The 20407-nt window shown below is 47.1% G+C and overlaps 1 protein-coding gene across 8 annotated transcripts in view; it reads right to left on the reverse strand.

The window, feature by feature from the left end:
* scn1laa (sodium channel, voltage-gated, type I-like, alpha) overlaps positions 1–20407 on the reverse strand; it is a 480246-nt gene that overhangs the window by 54507 nt on the left and 405332 nt on the right. The window lies entirely within an intron of this gene.

Below are 20407 nucleotides of genomic sequence, written 5' to 3' on the forward strand. Positions count from 1 at the left end.
TCGGAGGAAACCCATGCAGACATGGGGAGAATGTGCAAATTCTAGTCAGCCAAGGCTGGAATTAAACTCAGGTCACTGGCGCTGTGAGGCAGAAGTGCTAACCACTGTGTCACTGCGCCGCCATTGCACAGCTTGTCTGTGACAACTGAGATAAAAGGGTAAAAGTGCCAATTCATGCATTTATAATGAGGGGTTATGGTGTGTTTGAGTTACAAGTAAATAGGTTGGATCTAAATGATAGGATAAAAGCAAATTACTGCAGATGCTGGAATCTGAAACAAAACAGAAAATACTGGACAATCTCAGCAGGTCTGATAGCATCTGTGGAGAGAAAAGGGGGCAAACGTTTAGAGTCTGGATGACTCTTTATCAAAGCTAGAGAGAACTAGAAATGGGATCAGATTTAAACTGTAGTTGGGGGGATGGAGCTGGATAGGGTTGGATAGAGCTGGAGATAGACAAACATGTCGAGGACAGAAGATAAAAGGAATGTAAATGGGGTGATTAAGGCTAAGAAGTGTTCTGACTTCCGGTTGCGGTGATGCCGAGCTAGCTGCACGTTTCGGCGGCTCCAGCTCCGACGGACCTTCGGGCTCTTTTAAGAGCCCCAACGGGGAATTTTTTGAAGACCCAACCCGGTGTGGGGTGTGTGAGAAGGGAGTCCCCCACAAACGAAGGAGGAAAAAACCGGCGGCGGCGGCTGCAGCCCGAGGAATCGTCGACCAAAAGGTCAGAGGGAGAGAAGTACAAGATGGCGGCGGAGAAAGCGCAGGCGACATGGGGGCCTGAGCAGGATGAAATCGTGAGACGGTGCGTGGCGCTGCTGAAGAGGGAGGTGCTGACCCCGATGCTACAGGCAATTGAGGGGCTCAAGGAGACATTAAAGACCCAGGAGACAGAGCTCCGCGTGGTGGAGCAGAAGGTGACAGATATTGAAGACGAGATCCTGGGCCTGGCGGTTAAGACTCAGACGCACGAGGCACTTCATAAAAAGTGTACTGAAAGGATCGAGGCCCTAGAAAACGGAGCGCGAAGGAAGAACCTTCGGATACTGGGTCTCCCTGAGGGTGTGGAAGGAGTGGACTGTGGAGCGTACGCAAGTACGATGCTGAGCTCACTGATGGGTGCTGAGGCCCCTACGGGCCCCATGGAGGTGGAGTGGGCAAATCGGATTCCGTCGAGAAGACCAAAAGCGGGAGAACCACCGAGGGCGATAATCGTGCGATTTTACCGCCTTAAGGTCAGAGAAGAGGTCCTGAGATGGGCTAAAAAGGTGCGAAGTAGCAGACGGGAGAATGGTGTGGTACGGATATACCAGGATTGGAGTGCGGAGGTGGCGAGAAGGAGGGCGAGCTTCAACCGAGCCAAAGAGGTGTTGCATAAAAGGAAGGTGAAGTTTGGGATGCTGCAGCCGGCAAGACTATGGGTCACGTATCAGGAGAGACACCATTATTTCGAGACGGCAGAGGAAGCATGGTCCTTCATCAAAGAAGAGAAATTGGATCGGAACTGAGGGACTGATGCTGCAGGAAATGTTATTGTTATTGATTTTGTTAATGTTATGATTGAAGTTAATTGAGAAGTAAACTGGGAAGGGGGGAGACATTGGGGAAATGTGGGCGCCGGTGAGGGGGGAAAGACGGGACATAGTCGGAGAATGGGGAAGGGGAGGGGGAGGGGAAAGGGAGCTGCGCCATAAGAGGCGGGTCAGGTAAAGGGATGATCCCGCGCCAGAAAGAATAAGGTGGGAAGACAGGCGCAAGGCGGATGGGAGTTCCCCCACACGGGGGGGTCGAAGAGTGAGCAGGAGTAGCCGGGGTCAGTTGAAGTCAGCTGACTTACGGAAGTGATATGGGGGGAGCAATCATGCTAGATAGGGATCTAGCGGGGGGGGGGGGGACAACTGGGTTGCTGCTGCGGAAATACAAAAGGAAATGGCTAAAGAGTGGGTGGGCGGGGATGGTGTGCGACGCTGGGGGAGCGAGCGGGAGCGCGGAGGCGGGATATGGGACTGGCCTAGAGAAGGTAATGGCTAGTCGACACGGGAGGGGGGGCAGGTAGCCCCCTAGTGAGGCTGATCACGTGGAACGTGAGAGGCCTGAACGGACCGATAAAAAGGGCCCGAGTGCTCGCGCATTTGAAAGGACTAAGGGCAGATGTGGTTATGCTCCAAGAGACGCACCTAAAGGTGGCAACCAAGTTAGGCGAAGGAAAGGATGGGTGGGACAGGTGTTCCACTCAGGACTGGACGCAAAGAACAGAGGGGTGGCCATTTTGGTAGGGAAACAGGGAGCATTTGAAGCAAAGAACATCGTAGCAGATAGCGGAGGTAGATATGTAATGGTGAGTGGTAGGCTGGAGGGAATGGAGGTCGTGTTGGTTAATGTGTATGCCCCAAATTGGGACGATGCGGGATTTATGAGACGGATGCTGGGGCGTATACCGGACCTGGAGGTAGGAAACTTGATTTTAGGAGGGGACTTTAATACAGTGCTGGACCCGGGGCTAGATAGATCCAGCTCATGGACCGGAAAAAGGCCAGCAGCGGCCAAGGTACTTAAGGGGTTTATGGACCAAATGGGGGGAGTGGATCCATGGCGATTTCTTAGACCTAGGGCTAGGGAGTTTTCCTTCTTCTCCCATGTCCATAAAGTGTACTCCCGGATAGATTTTTTTGTTTTGGGAAGGTCGTTGATCTCTAGGGTGGAAGAAGCTGAGTACTCAGCCATAGCGGTTTCGGATCATGCCCCACATTGGGTGGATCTGGAATTAGGAGAGGACAGGGAGCAGAAAACACTCTGGCGATTAGATGTGGGACTGATGGCGGATGAGGGAGTGTGTGCAAGAGTGCGGGGGTGTATTGAGAGATACCTGGAGGTCAATGACGACGGCGAGGTCCCTGTGGGAGTGGTTTGGGAAGCACTAAAAGCGGTGGTCAGAGGAGAGCTGATCTCTATTGGGGCCCACAAAAGGAAAACAGAGGCAAAGGAAAGGGAAAGATTACTGGGGGAGATTTTAAGGGTGGATAGGGAATTTGCAGAGACCCCGGAGAAGGAATTGTACAGGGAGAGGAGACGACTCCAGACGGAGTTTGACCTTCTGACCACCAGAAAGGCGGAGGTACTGTGGAGGAAGGCACAGGGGAGGAGGTATGAATATGGGGAAAAGGCTAGTCGCCTGTTGGCTCATCAATTGCGAAAGAGGGCAGCAGCGAGGGGGATAGGAGGAATTAGAGACAAAAGGGGAGACACGGTGCGAAGGGCAGGAAAGATAAATGAGGTGTTCAAGACCTTCTATGAGGAACTGTATAGGTCTCAACCCCCAGAGGGAGAGGAGGGGATGCGGCAGTTCCTGGACCAATTGAGGTTCCCGAAAGTGGAGGAGCAGGAGGTGGTAGGCCTGGGGGCACCGATTGAGGTGGACGAGGTTATTAAAGGACTGGGAAGCATGCAAGCAGGGAAGGCCCCGGGGCCAGACGGGTTCCCGGTGGAATATTACAGAAAATATGTGGACTTGTTGGCCCCATTGATGGCGAGGACGTTCAATGAGGCCAGGGAAGGGGGGACTCTACCCCCGCCGATGTCGGAGGCGACGATATCGCTAATTTTGAAGAGGGACAAAGATCCGTTGCAGTGCGGGTCCTATAGACCTATTTCACTATTGAACGTGGATGCCAAATTGCTGGCAAAGGTACTGGCATCGAGGATAGAGGACTGTGTCCCGGGGGTGGTGCACGAAGACCAGACAGGGTTTGTAAAAGGGAGACAACTGAATGTTAATGTGCGACGACTATTAGGGGTGATAATGATGCCCCCAGTGGAGGGGGAAGCAGAGATAGTGGCAGCAATGGACGCAGAGAAGGCATTTGATAGGGTGGAGTGGGAGTATTTATGGGAAGTGTTAAGGAGGTTTGGGTTTGGGAACGGGTTTATTAGCTGGGTTAGACTTCTTTATGGGGCTCCAACAGCAAGCGTAGTTACAGGTCGACATAGATCGGAGTATTTCCGACTATATAGGGGAACAAGACAGGGATGCCCGCTGTCTCCATTGTTGTTCGGGTTGGCAATTGAACCTCTGGCCATGGCATTGAGAGACTCCAGGAAATGGAGAGGGGTGATTAGAGGGGGAGAAGAACACCGAGTCTCGTTATACGCGGATGACCTATTGTTATACGTGTCGGACCCAGCGGGGGGGATGATAGAGGTTATGTGAATTTTGAGGGGGTTCGGGGAATTCTCGGGGTATAGGCTAAACATGGGGAAGAGTGAATTATTTGTGATACATCCAGGGGACCAGAGTAGAGAGATTGAAGGCTTGCCGCGAAGGAAAGTGGAAAAAACTTCCGATACCTGGGGATTCAGATCGCTAGGAGCTGGGGAACCTTGCACAGACTTAATCTGACACGGCTGGTAGAACAAATGGAGGAGGACTTCAAGAGGTGGGACATGCAGCCTCTATCGCTGGCGGGCAGGGTGCAAGCAATTAAGATGATGGTCCTCCCGAGGTTCTTATTTGTATTTCAATATCTCCCTATATTAATCACCAAGACCTTCTTTAATAAAATAGACAGGAGCATCACGAGCTTCGTGTGGGCAGGGAAAGTTCCGAGAGTAAGGAGGGGGTTTCTTCAGCGTAGTAGGGACAGAGGAGGATTGGCACGACCGAACTTGGGCGATTACTATTGGGTCGCCAATGTGGCAATGATACGTAGATGGATGATGGAGGGTGAGGGAGCGGCGTGGAAAAGACTGGAGAGAAAGTCCTGTAAAGGGACGAGTTTAGAGGCGCTGGTGACGGCGCCGCTACCGTTCTCACCTAAAAAGTTTACCACGATCCCAGTGGTGGCGGCAACACTGAATATCTGGGGACAGTGGAGGCGACAGAGAGGGGTGCGGGGAGCCCTGGTGGGGTCCCCTATCAGGAACAACCATAGGTTCGCCCCAGGAAGAATGGATGGAGGATTTCAGAGCTGGTACCAGTTGGGAATTAGGAGGGTGGGAGATTTATTTATAGATGGGACTTTTGCGAGCTTGGGAGCATTGGAGGAAAAGTATAAGTTGCCCCGGGGAAATTTCTTGAGATATATGCAGGTGAGGGCGTTTACTAGACAACAGGTGAGGGAATTTCCGTTGCTCCCGACACAGGGGATACAGGACAGGGTGCTTTCAGGGGCGTGGGTCGGAGAGGGCAAGGTGTCAGAGATTTATCGAGAGATGAGGGAAGAGGGGGAGGAGTCGGTGGGCGAACTAAAAGGAAAGTGGGAAGAAGAATTAGGGGAGGAGATAGAGGAGGGTATGTGGGCTGATGCCCTAAGCAGGATAAATTCCTCTTCCTCATGCGCCAGGCTTAGCCTGATTCAATTTAAGGTGCTACATAGAGCACACATAACGGGAGCAAGATTGAGCAGGTTCTTTGGAGTGGAGGACAAATGTGGGAGGTGTGGCGGGAGCCCGGCAAACCACGCACATATGTTTTGGGCGTGCCTGGCACTGGAAGGGAGTGATGGGAGTGATTTCGCAGGTGGTGAAGGCCCGGGTCAAACCAGGCTGGGGGTTAGCTCTATTTGGAGTTGCGGAAGAGCCGGGAGTGCAGGAGGCGAAAGAGGCCGACGTTGTGGCCTTTGCGTCCCTAGTAGCCCGGCGCAGGATCCTACTCATGTGGAAGGAGGCGAAACCCCCCGGACTGGAGGCCTGGGTAAATGATATGGCGGGGTTCATTAAACTGGAACAGATAAAGTTTGCCCTGAGAGGATCGGCTCAAGGGTTCACCAGGCGGTGGCAGCCATTTCTCGACTACCTAGGGGAACGTTAGAGGGAAGACAGATGACCAGCAGCAGCAACCCGGGGGAGGGGGGAGGGGGGTTAGTTTAGTTTAGGTTAATAGATAATGGGGTTTTGTTACTTGTGTATTAAAAATTTCTGTATTGTTACTGTTGCGTTTGTTTTGTAAGAGGGAAAAATTGTTGTTTGGGAAAAAAAATTTCAATAAAATATATTTTTAAAAAAGGCTAAGAAGTGTTCTGATAGTAGCACATAAAGAGATTGGATTGGATTTATTTATTGTCATGTGTACCAAGGTACAGTAAAAAGTATTTTTCTGCGAGCAGCTCAAACAGATCATTTAGTACATGAAAATAAAAGAAAATAAAAGAAAATACATAATAGGGCATCACAAGGTCCACAATGTAAATACATAGACACCGGCTTCGGGTGAAACATACAGGAGTGTAGTATTAATCAGGTCAGTCCATAAGATGGTCGTTTAAGAGTCTGGTAACAGTGGGGAAGAAGTTGTTGTTGAATCTGTTTGTGCGTGTTCTCAGACTTTTGTATCTCCTGCCCGATTGAAGAAGTTGGAAGAATGAGTAAGCCGGGTGCATCTGAACTGGAGGGGCACTGATATCCTGGCTGGGAGGTTTGCTAGATTCACTTGGGAGGATTTAAACTAGTATGGCAGGGGGGCAGGAACCAGAATGTGAGCTTGGAAGGTAATAACTGAAGGAGAAATAGAGAACCAAAATAAAGGAACAACATCACCCTCAGGCAGAGCAAAAACAGGTGACGTGTGAAAAGGGAGGTGGTCAATGCAGGATTGAGGATGTTGTACCTAAATGCGCGCAGTATATGGAACAAGGTAAATCAGCTTGTTGCGTACATTGAAATTGGCCGGTACGATGTTGTGGGCATCACAGAGATGTGGCTGCAAGGGGATCAGGGCTGGGATCTAAATATCCAAGCATATGTGTCCTATCGAAAGGGCAGGCAGATGGGCAAAGAGGGCAGGATTGCATTGTTAGTAAGGAATGAAGTTAAATCGATAGCAAGGAATGACATAGGATCAGAAGGAATAGTGTCTCTGTGGGTAGAGTTGAGGAATCGCAAAGGTAAAAAGACCCTGATGGGAGTTGTGTACAGGCCCTCTAGCAGTAGTCAGGATGTGGGACAGAAAATAAATCAGGAGATAGAAAAGGCAGGTAAAAATGGCAATATTACAATAATCATGGGGGACTTCAATATTCAGGTGGACTGGGAAAATCAGGTTGGTGGTGGATCCCAAGAAAAGGAATTTGTGGAATGTCAAAGAGATGGTTTTTTGGAGCAGCTTGTGACAGAGCCTACTAGGGAACAGGCAATTCTGGATTTGGTGATGTGTAATCATTATGACTGGATTAGGGAACTTAAGGTGAAGGAACCCTTAGGGAGCAGTGACCACGATATGATAGAATTTACCCTGCAGTTTGAGAGGGAGAAGCTGCAATCAGATGTAAGTATATTACAATTAAATAAGGGAGGAGGAAACATGCTATGGGGAGGACAAGGCATCCGTGGCTAGCGAGGGAAGTCAAGTACAGCATACAAGCTAAAGAAAAAGCATACAAAGTGGCGAGCATTAGTGGGAGCCCAGAGGATTGGGAAACCTTTAAAAGCGAGCGGAGGACAACTAAAAAAGTAATAAGGGGGGAGAAGATGGCGTATCAGTGCAAGCTAGCTTGTAATATAAAGGAAGATAGGAAGAGTTTTTTTCAATATATGAAAGGTAAGAGAGAGGCAAAAATAGACATTGGACTACTGGAAAATATGGCTGGAGAAGTAATAATAGGAAACAAAGAAATGGCAGATGAACTAAATAGTTACTTTGCATCAGTCTTCACAGTGGAAGACACCAGTGGGATGCCAGAGCTCCAGGAAAACCAGGGGGCAGAGGTGAGTGCAGTGACCATTACTAAGGAGAAGGTTCTGGGGAAACTGAAAGGTCTGAAGGTGGATAAATCACCTGGACCGGATGGACTATACCCTAGGTTGTAAAAGAAATAGCTCAGGAGATGGAGGAGGCATTGGTGATGATCTTTCAGGAATCACTGGAGGCTGGAAGGGTCCTAGAGGACTGGAAAGTGGCCAATAAAACACCCCTATTTAAGAAGGGAGGGAGGCAGAAGATGTGCCGGTTAGCCTGACTTTGGTCATTGGTAAGATTTTAGAGTCCATTATTAAAGATGAGATCGCCGAGTACTTGGAAGTGCATGATAAAATAGGACTGAGTCAGCACGGCTTCGTCAAGGGGTGGTCATGTCTGACAAAACTATTACAGTTCTTTGAGAAAGTAACAAGGAAGTTAGATAAAGGAGAACCAGTGGACATGATTTATTTAGATTTCCAGAAGGTCTTTGACAAGGTGTCGCATAGGAGACTGTTAAATAAGTTAAGAGCCCATGGTGTTAAGGGTAAGAACCTGGCATGGATAGAGGATTGGCTGACTGGCAGAAGGCAGAGAGTGTGGATAAAGGGGTATTTTTCAGGATGGCAGCCTGTGACAAGTGGTGTACCTCAGGGGTCTGTGCTGGGACCACAACTTTTCACAATATACATTAATGAACTGGAGGAAGGAACTGAAGGCACTGTTGCTAAAGTTTGCAGATGATACAAAGATCTGTAGAGGGGCAGATAGTATTGAGGAAGCAGGCGGGCTGCAGAAGGCCTTGGACAGGCTAGGAGAGTGGGCAAAGAAGTGGTAATGGAATACAATGTGGAAAAGTGTGAGGTTATGCACTTTGGAAGGAGAAATGGAGGCATAGACTATTTTCCAAATGGGAAGATACTTAGGAAATCAGAAGCACAAAAGGACTTGGGAGTACTTGTTCATGATTCTCTTAAGGTTAACGTGCAGTTTCAGTCGGCAGTTAGGAAGGCAAATGCAATGTTAGCATTCATGTCAAGAGAGTTAGAATACAAGACCAGGGATGTACTTCTGAGGCTGTATAGAGCACTGGTCAGACCCCATTTGGGGTACTTTGAGCAGTTTTGGGCCCCTTATCTAAGGATGTGCTGGCCTTGGAAAGGGTCCCGAAGTGGTTCACAAGAATGATCCCTGGAATGAAGAGCTTGTCGTATGAGGAATGGTTGAGGACTCTGGGTCTGTGCTCGTTGGAGTTTAGAAGGATTGAAGGGGGATCTTACTGAAACTTACAGGATACTGCATGGTCTGGATAGAGTGGACGTGGAGAGGATGTTTCCACTTGTCGGAAAAACTAGAAGCAGATGACACAATCTCAGATTAAAGGGACAATCCGTTAAAACAGAGATGAGGAGGAATTTCTTCAGCCAGAGGGTGGTGAATATGTGGAACTCTTTTCCGCAGAAGGCTGTGGAGGCCAAATCACTGAGTGTCTTTGAGACAGAGATAGATAGGTTTTTGATAAATAAGGGGATCAGGGGTTATGCAGAGAAGGTTGGAGAATGGGGCTGAGAAAAATATCAGCTATAATTGAATGGCGGAGCAGACTCGATGGGCCGAGTGGCCTAATTCTGATCCTTTGTCTTATGGTCTTATGGGTGGGTGGGCTCTTTTGGTTATGCTGCTTGCTTTCCCCAGGCAGCGGGAGGTGTAGATAGAGTCAATGGATGGGAGGCAAGTTCGTATGATGGACTGGGCTGTGTTCATGACTCTGAAGAATGGAACAAAGTACTGCCATTCACACATGAATGCTGGAGGTCGCCGATATAAAAATAAGTTGTCTTGTTTTAACATATCCACAAAACTACTAAAGACTGCTGCAAGCCAGCACCATTTACACCCACTCTGTTGCTATCACCACTCCCCACCCCCGTACGTACACTGACTAATTTGGGCCTGAAATCAGACGTAAACCAGTTTATTTCTCACTCTGCTTCTTTTAAATGACATGCCATTATGGCCTGCGCCAATATCTTTCAGTCAGGTGGCAGCAGGAAAACTGGCGTAAATCCAAGAAATTCACCTCAGCATTGATTTAGCTGAATGGATGCACAATGATGGCCCGTTTTGAACATTTTGGCGAGGGTATTGGTGGAGCAGAGCAAGTCTTTGACAGAATCATATAATCCTTACAGTGAGGAAGGAGGCCACTCAGCCCATCGAGTCTGCCACTTGAAAATAGCACCCCACTTAGTCCCACGCCCCTCACCCCAACTCAAAGCCCCTTCTAATCTTTTGGATATAAAGGGGCAATTTAGCATGGTCAATCCACCTAACCTCCACGTCTTTGGACTGTGGTCGGAAACCGGAGCACCCGGAAGAAACCCACGCAGACATGGGAAGAAAGTGCAAACTCCACACAGACAGACACTCGAGACCAGAATTGAACCCGGGTCCCTGGCACTGTGAAGCAGTAGTGCTAACCACTGTGACACACCTGTGATTTTTAGAGTATTAATCAAACCCTAAACTCTAGATAGAGCACTCTTCAGGAAACTCTTGAGAGAAGTATTTCCTATGGTAAGCAAGTCAGGAATCCAACATTCACCTCTAGAATCTCGAAGAACATGATGACTTTGGTAATACAAATTGTATGTGCAGGGAATTACGATATCTGATTCTACTTCACAAAATTTTAACAGTATCATCTGAAATTTTATGTCAACATTTCTATTAAATTAATAGGTTTAACAGGTTTCATACAAATGTGTCAAATATCTCTACCAGTATCCCTTATTGACTGGTACCCAAAAAGGTAAGCATTTAAGTGCATCAGAATGTAGGGGTACAAACATCATTAAAATCAAATAATAGTAATAATCGCTTATTATCACAAGTAGGCTTCAATGAAGTTACCGTGAAAAGCCCCTCGTCGCCACATTCCGGCGCCTGTTTGGGGAGGCTGGTACGGGAATTGAACCGGCGCTGCTGGCCTTGTTCTGCATTACAAGCCAGCTGTTTGGCCCACTGTGCTAAACCAGACCCTAAATAAACACTAAGGGAAGGACTTTCTGGCCCTTCCCACTTGTGGGATTTTCCAGTCCCTGTGCTGGGTTCCCCAGAGGCAGGACAGGAGAGCCATGCAAAGGCATGTAGATTTTGGTGGGGCTGTAAGATCCCGCCAGTGGCCAATGCCTTGCCACATCTGCTGCAGGAAAACCAGCCACAGCGAGGGTGGGACATCCTGGCTTAGGTTACTGTATAGAGTCCTGTGATACATTTTCAATGAATTTGATATTTCATGGTGTTATAAAGTCATGCCTTGTATATTTCTTGGGGGAAAATCACTGGTTGAGATTTAGATATGAAGTTCATTTTTCTTTAACAAGTTGTGAGCAACAACAACTAAGGTGGCAGAACATTTGCATCATTGTACATTACAAATTTTGAAGCCATTAAAATGCATTCAGCTTGTCTAGTAAAACCCATCAGAGACAATCACCTTGGAGGGGTGTGGCCCATTCAGAAAACATCCAATCACCTGTGTGTTCAACTGGATGGGAAACAAGCATCAGGCGATGCTTAGGCAATGACTCTGGATGAGTAAATAACTTGTCAAACATAATCTAATAATGATCGAATTGGACCTGGAATGAACTTGCTATTGTTATGACTGCAGCTGATGTTAATGCAGAGGAAGCTAGATCTCAGATTGAAATCTGTCTCAGCTGATTGTAATCTGTTTTTTATTTTATTGGAGCAACAAGGAGGCATAGCACTGAAAGCAAAAGCACAGAACTCCAGTGATAACTTTTAAAATTCAAAGAATTAAAAGAAAAGATAAAACACAAGATAAAAGGTAAATAGTTAAAAAAGATCTTACCGAATAACCCCCAAAATGCTTTACCAAAAGTACACACAGAATACATACATAAAATTAAAAATATGCACATCTCATTACACTATGACCACATTTGAGTAACTGGTCACTTGGTGATAAGGGATCATGTGATGAGCCAACTAACCCCCTTTTTTCTGTTTAAGAAACTGCTTTTGTCAGACCACTGAACAGAAGAGAGATGCTGAAGAAGCAGGACCAGTGACTGTACACAGTCTCTAAATCTCTCATCATCCAGCCTGCAAACTCGCACCCTAAATGATGTTTGACAATTCACATGCCACAGGTAATGCTTTTGGAATCAACCCCACACCTGCTGCCTCCAGAAGAAATGATAAATCATCCAGCAACATTTTAATATCATGTTGACACAGAATCCAAAGACCATCTGTTGTGTTTCAATGTCTTCTTTCTACAAACTCACCAAATGCACACCAGGACTTGTAAACTATATGTAGGTTTGGTTTATTGAAATATACAGTACAAGATGACAGACAGATCTACTGGGCGGGATTCTCCGAAATGGAAGCAGAGTGTCCACGCCGTCGCAAATGCCGTCGCGTTTTACGACGGTGTGAACAGGCCACTCGCACGTCGAATTCTGGCCCCCTGCACAGCGCTGCAGTGGTTCACGACATTCCAGGCGCAGATCCCGGCGCCGCGGGATCTGCGCATGCGCGGTTGCGCCAGCGCCAACGATGACATGCGCAGTGGCGCCAGTGCCAACTGACGCATGCGCGGTAGCCTCGCAGAGTGCTCCGGCCCCTCACCAACATGGCGGCGGGATCCTGGGGCCGGTCGCTCAAGGAAGTAGGTCCGGGGGGGGGAGAGGGGGGGGGAGAAGAAGAGGCCGGCCCGTCGATCGGTGAGCACCGATCGCGGGCCAGACCCCATCAGAGGCCACCCCCAGGAACGGAGCCCCCCACCGACCCCCTCCACAGGCCGCCCCCCCCAAGCCTTCGCGACGAGTACCCGCCGGCAGTGACCAGGTGTGGACGACGCCGGCGGGACTAGGCCATTTACACGCGGCCGCTCAGCCCATCCGGGCCGGAGACTCGGCGGCCCGGCCGCGGATAGCGACCGGCGCCGTGCAAAACGCGCTGACGACGATTCTCCGCACCTCGGAGAATCGCGTGCCGGCGTCGGACCGGCGTCGTGTGAAACAATGGCGCGACCACCGATTCTCCCAGCAGGTGCGGCTTCGGAGAATCCCGCCCACTATGTGTATCCAGCAACCATTACTCATACGGGCAGTACAGTTGCAAGACTTACACATACTGCGAGCTGCTGGTCACATGCTGCTTCACGTCCTGATTCCTTGCTCATTTATATATTCCCTTAAAGTGATATCACAACATCCCATTGCTTTTCCAAAATAACATTACATATATTAGGAGTCAAAATACGTGCACAATAGGGTGGTTCACTATTTACACAAGATAGATTTCTGTTGAAGAGTCTGTACAACCTATTCTTGGCTTACCCTTCCTTTCAATCTTAGAATGTTCCTGAGATCTAGTCTTATCACTTTGATGTTCTTAATGTGTAGGTGCTTTGGCATCCTGTGTATTACTGGAGTGCTGATTCTTTTCTGGTGGTTTTCCACAACTACACTTTGAGTGTAGTTGGATGTGTTTTCGATGTAACTGGAGTGTATGCTATGATAGGTTTACAATTCTTTTAGCTAGCTTCTGTTCCTCCTTAACATCATCCTATTCAGTATTGTGACCTCATAGGATCTAGGCTCATTGCACACTTCTGCAGGTGACCAGGTCTCCTGGATGGGATGTATGACCCAAATCTTTTGTTCTATGTGCAGACCAGGCAGTTCTGCATCTAAAAATTGGTTGCATGCCACATCATTATCCTTTGTTTTTTAATAAGTTTATCCTGTATTTCTGAGAGCTGCCTGCTGAACTTAATTTCTGCTGGTGACAGTAAGTTCATATCTAAAGGTGTTGCCCATAAGGGTAACATGACAACAAAAAGGTATTTTTTTGTTTCTCTGCACTTCATGACTAATGCCTTAAAGATGCAAATCATTTGTTCGGCAAAACTGCAGGATCAGGAATAGTGTAGTTTATGCCCACAACAGCACACATAAAAGGTCTGCCAGCATACTGTGGCCCTTCGTCTGATCACTTCAATATACTGATCAAATTGAATATTGCACTTATTGGGGACAACTTAATGGGGGAAAAAAAGAGTCCCGTTTTGGGCGTCTTTAGCAGGGTGTTTCTCAGCATTTGCAGCGAGCAATGCCCTGCCGAGGCCGCATTTGCCTCGCTTCCTGCTCAGCTCGTTAGTGCAGGAGCAAGGCACAATGTTTAATAACAATAATAATCTTTATTAGTGTCACAATGAATTTTTCCTCAGTGTACCCGAACAGGCGTCACACTACAGCGCTTGTTCGGGCAAAAGGAGGGAGAATTCAGAATGTCCAATTCACCTAACAAGCACGTCTTTCGGGACTTGTGGGAGGAAACCGGAGCACCCAGAAGAAACCCACGCAGACACAGAGGGAACGTGCAGACTCCGCACAGTGATCCAAGCCGGGAATCGAACCCTGGCGCGGTGAAGCAACATGCTAACCACTGTGCTACCTTGCCAGCCGAAAATGCTGCACCGATCTCTGGACCCCCCCCACCACTGCCTCCGGAACCCCCCAACTTAGCTGTTAAGGGGTCCTCGAGCTCCCCCTCAATCCATCTCATAAGGGCAGGGCACCTCGGCCCGATCTCTGGCAGTGCCAATCTGGCACCTGGACACCTTGGCACTGCTGGCCTGTCATCTTGTCAGTGCCACCCAAGCATCCTGGGAGCCTTGCTGGTGCCTTTATGCCTGGTCCATGTTTGTGTGGACCAGTGCTAAAAGGCACCATGACGAGGTTTCCCAGGCATGGGCGTTCAATCCCACGCCTTGGGAGAATCTGGTGCATTTGCATTTTTGCATATTTAAGTCACCAGCTCAGGAAGAGGAGGAGCTAGAAGGGGGCATTTGGAACAGTTTTGTTCCAGAGAGTCTGCTTGAGAGTGGCTGCTCAACTCTGTTTTCTCTGGGACAACTTTTATTTATCACTATGGCTCCAATATTCCTCCACCTCATCATCCATCTGGGATGCCCCATTACAGCACTCCTTGGCCAGGATCCTTCAATAAAAGCCACCAGCAATACTCTTTTCAAAAAGATATTCACTTATTGAACAGAATTGAACTAATCATCCTTATCTTTTCCCTTAGAGCCCGTCTTGCTGGTTCCTTTGCCATTCCAGTGCCCCTACTTAGTGCTGCCGCAAGTCTGGTGGTACAAGAACATAAGAACTAGAAGCAGGAGAAGGCCATCTGGCCCCTCGAGCTTGCTCCACCATTCAATGAGATTATGGCTGATCTTTTGTGGACTCAGCTCCACTTTCCGGCCCGAACACCATAACCCTTAATCCCTTTATTCTTCAAAACACTATCTATCTTTAACTTAAAAACATTTAATGAAGGAGCCTCTACTGCTTCACTGGGCAAGGAATTCCATAGATTCACAACCCTTTGGGTTAAGAGGTTCCTCCTAAACTCAGTCCTAAACCTACTTCCCCTTATTTTGAGGCTATGCCCCCTAGTTCTGCTTTCACCCGCCAGTGGAAACAACCTGCCCGCATCTATCCTATCTATTCCCTTCATAATTTTATATGTTTCTATAAGATCCCCCCTCATCCTTCTAAATTCCAACGAGTACAGTCCCAGTCTACTCAACCTCTCCTCGTAATCCAACCCCTTCAGCTCTGGGATTAACCTAGTGAATCTCCTCTGCACACCCTCCAGTGCCAGTACGTCCTTTCTTAAGTAAGGAGACCAAAACTGAACACAATACTCCAGGTGTGGCCTCACTAACACCTTATACAATTGCAGCATAACCTCCCTAGTCTTAAACTCCATCCCTCTAGCAATGAAGGACAAAATTCCATTTGCCTTCTTAATCATCTGTTGCACCTGTAAACCAACTTTTTGCGACTCATGCACTAGCACACCCAGGTCTCTCTGCACAGCAGCATGTTTTAATATTTTATCATTTAAATAATAATCCCTTTTGCTGTTATTCCTACCAAAATGGATAACCTCACATTTGTCAACATTGGATTCCATCTGCCAGACCCTAGCCCATTCACTTAGCCTATCCAAATCCCTCTGTAGACTTCCAGTATCCTCTGCACTTTTTGCTTTACCACTTATCTTAGTGTCGTCTGCAAACTTGGACACATTACCCTTGGTCCCCAACTCCAAGTCATCTATGTAAATTGTGAACAGTTGTGGGCCCAACACTGATCCCTGAGGGACACCACGAGCTACTGATTGCCAACCAGAGAAACACCCATTAATCCCCACTCTTTGCTTTCTATTAATTAACCAATCCTCTATCCATGCTACTACTTTACCCTTAATGCCATGCATCTTTATCTTATGCAGCAACCTTTTGTGTGGCACCTTGTCAAAGGCTTTCTGGAAATCCAGATATACCACATCCATTGGCTCCCCGTTATCTACCGCACTGGTAATGTCCTCAAAAAATTCCACTAAATTAGTTAGGCATGACCTGCCCTTTATGAACCCATGCTGCGTCTGCCCAATGGGACAATTTCCATCCAGATGCCACGCTATTTCTTCCTTGATGATAGATTCCAGCATCTTCCCTACTACCAAAGTTAAGCTCACTGGCCTATAATTACCCGCTTTCTGCCTACCTCCTTTTTTAAACAGTGTCATGTTTGCTAATTTCCAATCCGCCGGGACCACCCCAGAGTCTAGTGAAGTTTGGTAAATTATCACTCGTGCATTTGCAATTTCCCTAGCCATCTCTTTTAGCACTCTGGGATGCAGTCCATCGGGGCCAGGAGACTTGTCTACCTTTACCCCATTAGCTTGCCCATCACTACCTCCTTGGTGATAACAATCCTCTCAAGGTCCTCACCTGTTATAGCCTCATTTCCATCAGTCACTGGCATGTTATTTGTGTCTTCCACTGTGAAGACCGACCCAAAAAACCTGTTCAGTTCCTCAGCCATTTCCTCATCTCCCATTATTAAATCTCCCTTCTCATCCTCTAAAGGACCAATATTTACCTTAGCCACTCTTTTTTGTTTTATATATTTGTAGAAACTTTTACTATCTGTTTTTATATTCTGAGCACATTTACTCTCATAATCTATCTTAGTCTTCTTTATAGCTTTTTTAGTAGCTTTCTGTTACCCCCTAAAGATTTCCCAGTCCTCTAGTCTCCCACTGATCTTTGCTACTTTGTATGCTTTTTCCTTCAATTTGATACTCTCCCTTATTTCCTTAGATATCCACGGTCGATTTTCCCTCTTTCTACTGTCCTTCCTTTTTGTTGGTATAAACCTTTGCTGAGCACTGTGAAAAATCGCTTGGAAGGTTCTCCATTGTTCCTCAACTGTTTCACCATAAAGTCTTTGCTCCCAGTCTACCTTAGCTAGTTCTTCTCTCATCCCATTGTAATCTCCTTTGTTTAAGCACAAAACACTAGTGCTTGATTTTACCTTCTCACTCTCCATCTGTATTTTAAATTCCACCATATTGTGATCGCTCCTTCCGAGAGGATCCCTAACTATGAGATCCTGAATCAATCCTGTCTCATTACACAGGACCAGATCTAGGACCGCTTGTTCCCTCGTAGGTTCCATTACATCTGTTCTAGGAAACTATCGCGGATACATTCTATAAACTCCTCCTCAATGCTACCTTGACCGACCTGGTTAAACCAATCGACATGTAGATTAAAATCCCCCATGATAACTGCTGTATCATTTCTACATGCATCTTATTTCTTTGTTTATTGCCTGCCCCACCATAATGTTACTATTTGGTGGCCTATAGACTACTCCTATCAGTGACTTTTTCGCCTTACTATTCCTGATTTCCACCCAAATGGATACAACCTTATCCTCCATAGCACCGATGTCATCCCTTACTGTTGCCCGGATATCATCCTTAAATAACAGAGCTACACCACCTCCCTTACCATCCACTCTGTCCTTCAGAATAGTTTGATACCCTCAGATATTTAACTCCCAGTCGTGACCATCCTTTAACCATGTTTCAGTAATGGCCACTAAATCATAGTCATTCACGATGATTTGCGCCATCAACTCATTTACCTTATTCCGAATACTACGAGCATTCAGGTAAACTACACTTATGTTGGCTTTTTTACCTCTGTTCTGAATCTTAACACCTCGATCAGTAACCTCTCCTAAGTTATATTTCCTCTTAACTTTTTCTCCTAATTTTCCTTGTCGTTGAACCCATATCTTCATGTAACAACCTGCTGCGTCGCTTACCATTAATGTTTTCACTTCCCGTTTTATTCCTTTTAGTATTCCTGGTCCTATTCACTGAGCTCCCCTCAGTCACTGTACCTTGTACTGTCTCCCTTTTCGATTTTTGACTATGGCTTCTCTGCCTTACACTTTCCCCCTTACTGCCTTTTGTTTCTGTCCTTGTTTTACTACCTTCCAACTTCCTGCATCGGTTTCCATCCCCCTGCCACATTAGTTTAAACTCTCCCCAACAGCTCTAGGACATCGCCCCCTATTCAGTATGCTGCTGAATTTCACTGGCGGACACTGCGGAGTGCCTTGAAGGACATCCTCGAGCAACACTAGGCCTTGTGGGCCCAACTTTGAATTGCATCATTTTGATATAAGTGGTAGAAGTCTAGGTTGGCTGGCTGAGAGGCAACAGCAAGGGTATCAACTGAGTATCATGGGTGGGAACATGAATACGGAATGGTGCCACCGCCACTCCTGACCAATCATGGTAATCTATTGGGAGGACAGATTGCTGAACTGCCATGAGAGCCTGCAGATCCTCTGAGCAGTGAGATCTGCAGCCACCTTTAAAGTAAACTGAATCTTCATGGCAGCAAGTATGAATCTCAAGACCTCCATCTGAGTTTCACTGTAACACTGAAATGTTTTTTTTTTAAATTTTAGAGTACCCAATTATTTTTTTCCAATTAAGGGGCAATTTAGCGTGGTCAATCCACCGATTCTGCACATCTTTGGGTTGTGTTGTGGGGGTGAAACCCACGCAAACACGGGGAGAATGTGCAAACTCCACACAGACAGTGACCCAGGGCCGGGATTTGAACCTGGGTCGTCAGCGCCGTGAGGCTGCAGTGCTAACCACTGTGCCACCGTGCTGCCCCCAACACTGAAATGTTGGATGACTTATGCCTATGCCACAGTGGAAGCTGAGCCAACAGCCACCAGATGCTGTAACATGTCTGAGTCTGCAAATGCTGCCTTGGAGTTTACCATAGTTTCTATATGGGCAAATCAGAAGGGGAAGGTTGGAGTGAGTAAGATTAGATGGGGAAAACAAGAGATATCACAAATGGCTTGCCAGAAAGCAGAATGAGGGTGAGGTAGGTGTTAATAAAGGGTAGAAGGACATGATAGCATCGTCCTGAATCCTCTCAGCAACACTAAATGCTACAGGGTCTGTTGCAACCAACACTATGATGCACAGAAACATCTCCTTCATTGGGCTCAGGGAATGAAGGTGTGCTTTGGACTCTTACATTGTGGGCAACCTTGTGCTGTACAAGACAGGGCAGAATGTCAGAGATCATGTCCCATTGTCTTTGGCTGATATGCCTACCAGAGCTCAATAATGAGTTATGTGCAGGCAGCCAGAGGTGGGGGTGTGAATCCAAATCCACGTGGCAATTCTTGTGTTGTGTATTAAAATATACGCAGCAATCACCAACCTTTTAAATTAGTGATTAGTATACTTGAAATTAGTTCCCATTCCTTGGGAACAGCTATCATCTGGTGAATGTGGTCCTTCATCAACATACAACTCCACAGTCAAATGTAATGTGGTGAACTATCTGAATGTCAGTCCCAAGTGCCAGGGACTGCAACTGGATGAATGATGGGATTATGGATGCATTGAACAGTGTGAGAGGTTGGTGGTCTGATGAGACTGGATGTCTTTAGAAGGTGCACTCACTGACCTTGAACACTTCATCCTGACATTGCTGTCAGAAGCTTGGAACCAGCCTCTGTGAGGTCACTTCCCTGGCCACCTGCTTCCATTCTTTCTGAAAGATGTTCTTTGAGGGCCTCTATAGAAATATGGCACCTCTCCTCTTGTTGACCACCAGAACAAAGGCCTCCAGCTCTACAGCTTTGAACCACACAGCCCTCTCTCTGCCCTGGTGTTCCATTTCCTATCTCACCAGTTGCACCACTGGCGGTCAACAGCAGCCTCCTTTTATTCAGTTCAGATTTTCATTAAGAGGAGCAGACCCCTTTTAAGAGCTAGTTGGCAAATGGCTAGCCTCACATGCTGTTAGGCTCCCAGTTGAGAGTACATTCAGCCTGCAGAGTGAGCCGTGCTGGGTTGCATGCTGAAATAATTCACATCGGACGGCAGCCAAACTTTACATAATTCCTTCCTCACCATGAACGGGTGTGGGAAGGTCATGAATCGTGCCCCCTGTGCCTGAAAATGGGTGTTAATAATTGCAGAAGGAGAATTAAAATAACAATATTACTGTGACATCTACATCATTTGCACGTGAAACTTGTTCACCATGATAATTCATATATTCATATGGTAATTTCTTTCCATTTCTTCCCTTCCCCTTTCCGGAATTTACTTACTTCTGCTGGGCCATGGTTCTACGGCAAGCTGTTAAGTGGGCTTGCCCGTTTAGATCTTATATACAGTTCAGGTTCTGTGATTAATTGCATTATTAATTATCTTAGGTGAAAAAATCTGTTATTGCATGGAACTGTGACCTCTGTTCTCTAGTTAATTGGAA

Source organism: Scyliorhinus torazame, chromosome 2 (genome assembly GCF_047496885.1).
Source record: "Scyliorhinus torazame isolate Kashiwa2021f chromosome 2, sScyTor2.1, whole genome shotgun sequence".
NCBI lineage: Eukaryota > Metazoa > Chordata > Chondrichthyes > Carcharhiniformes > Scyliorhinidae > Scyliorhinus > Scyliorhinus torazame.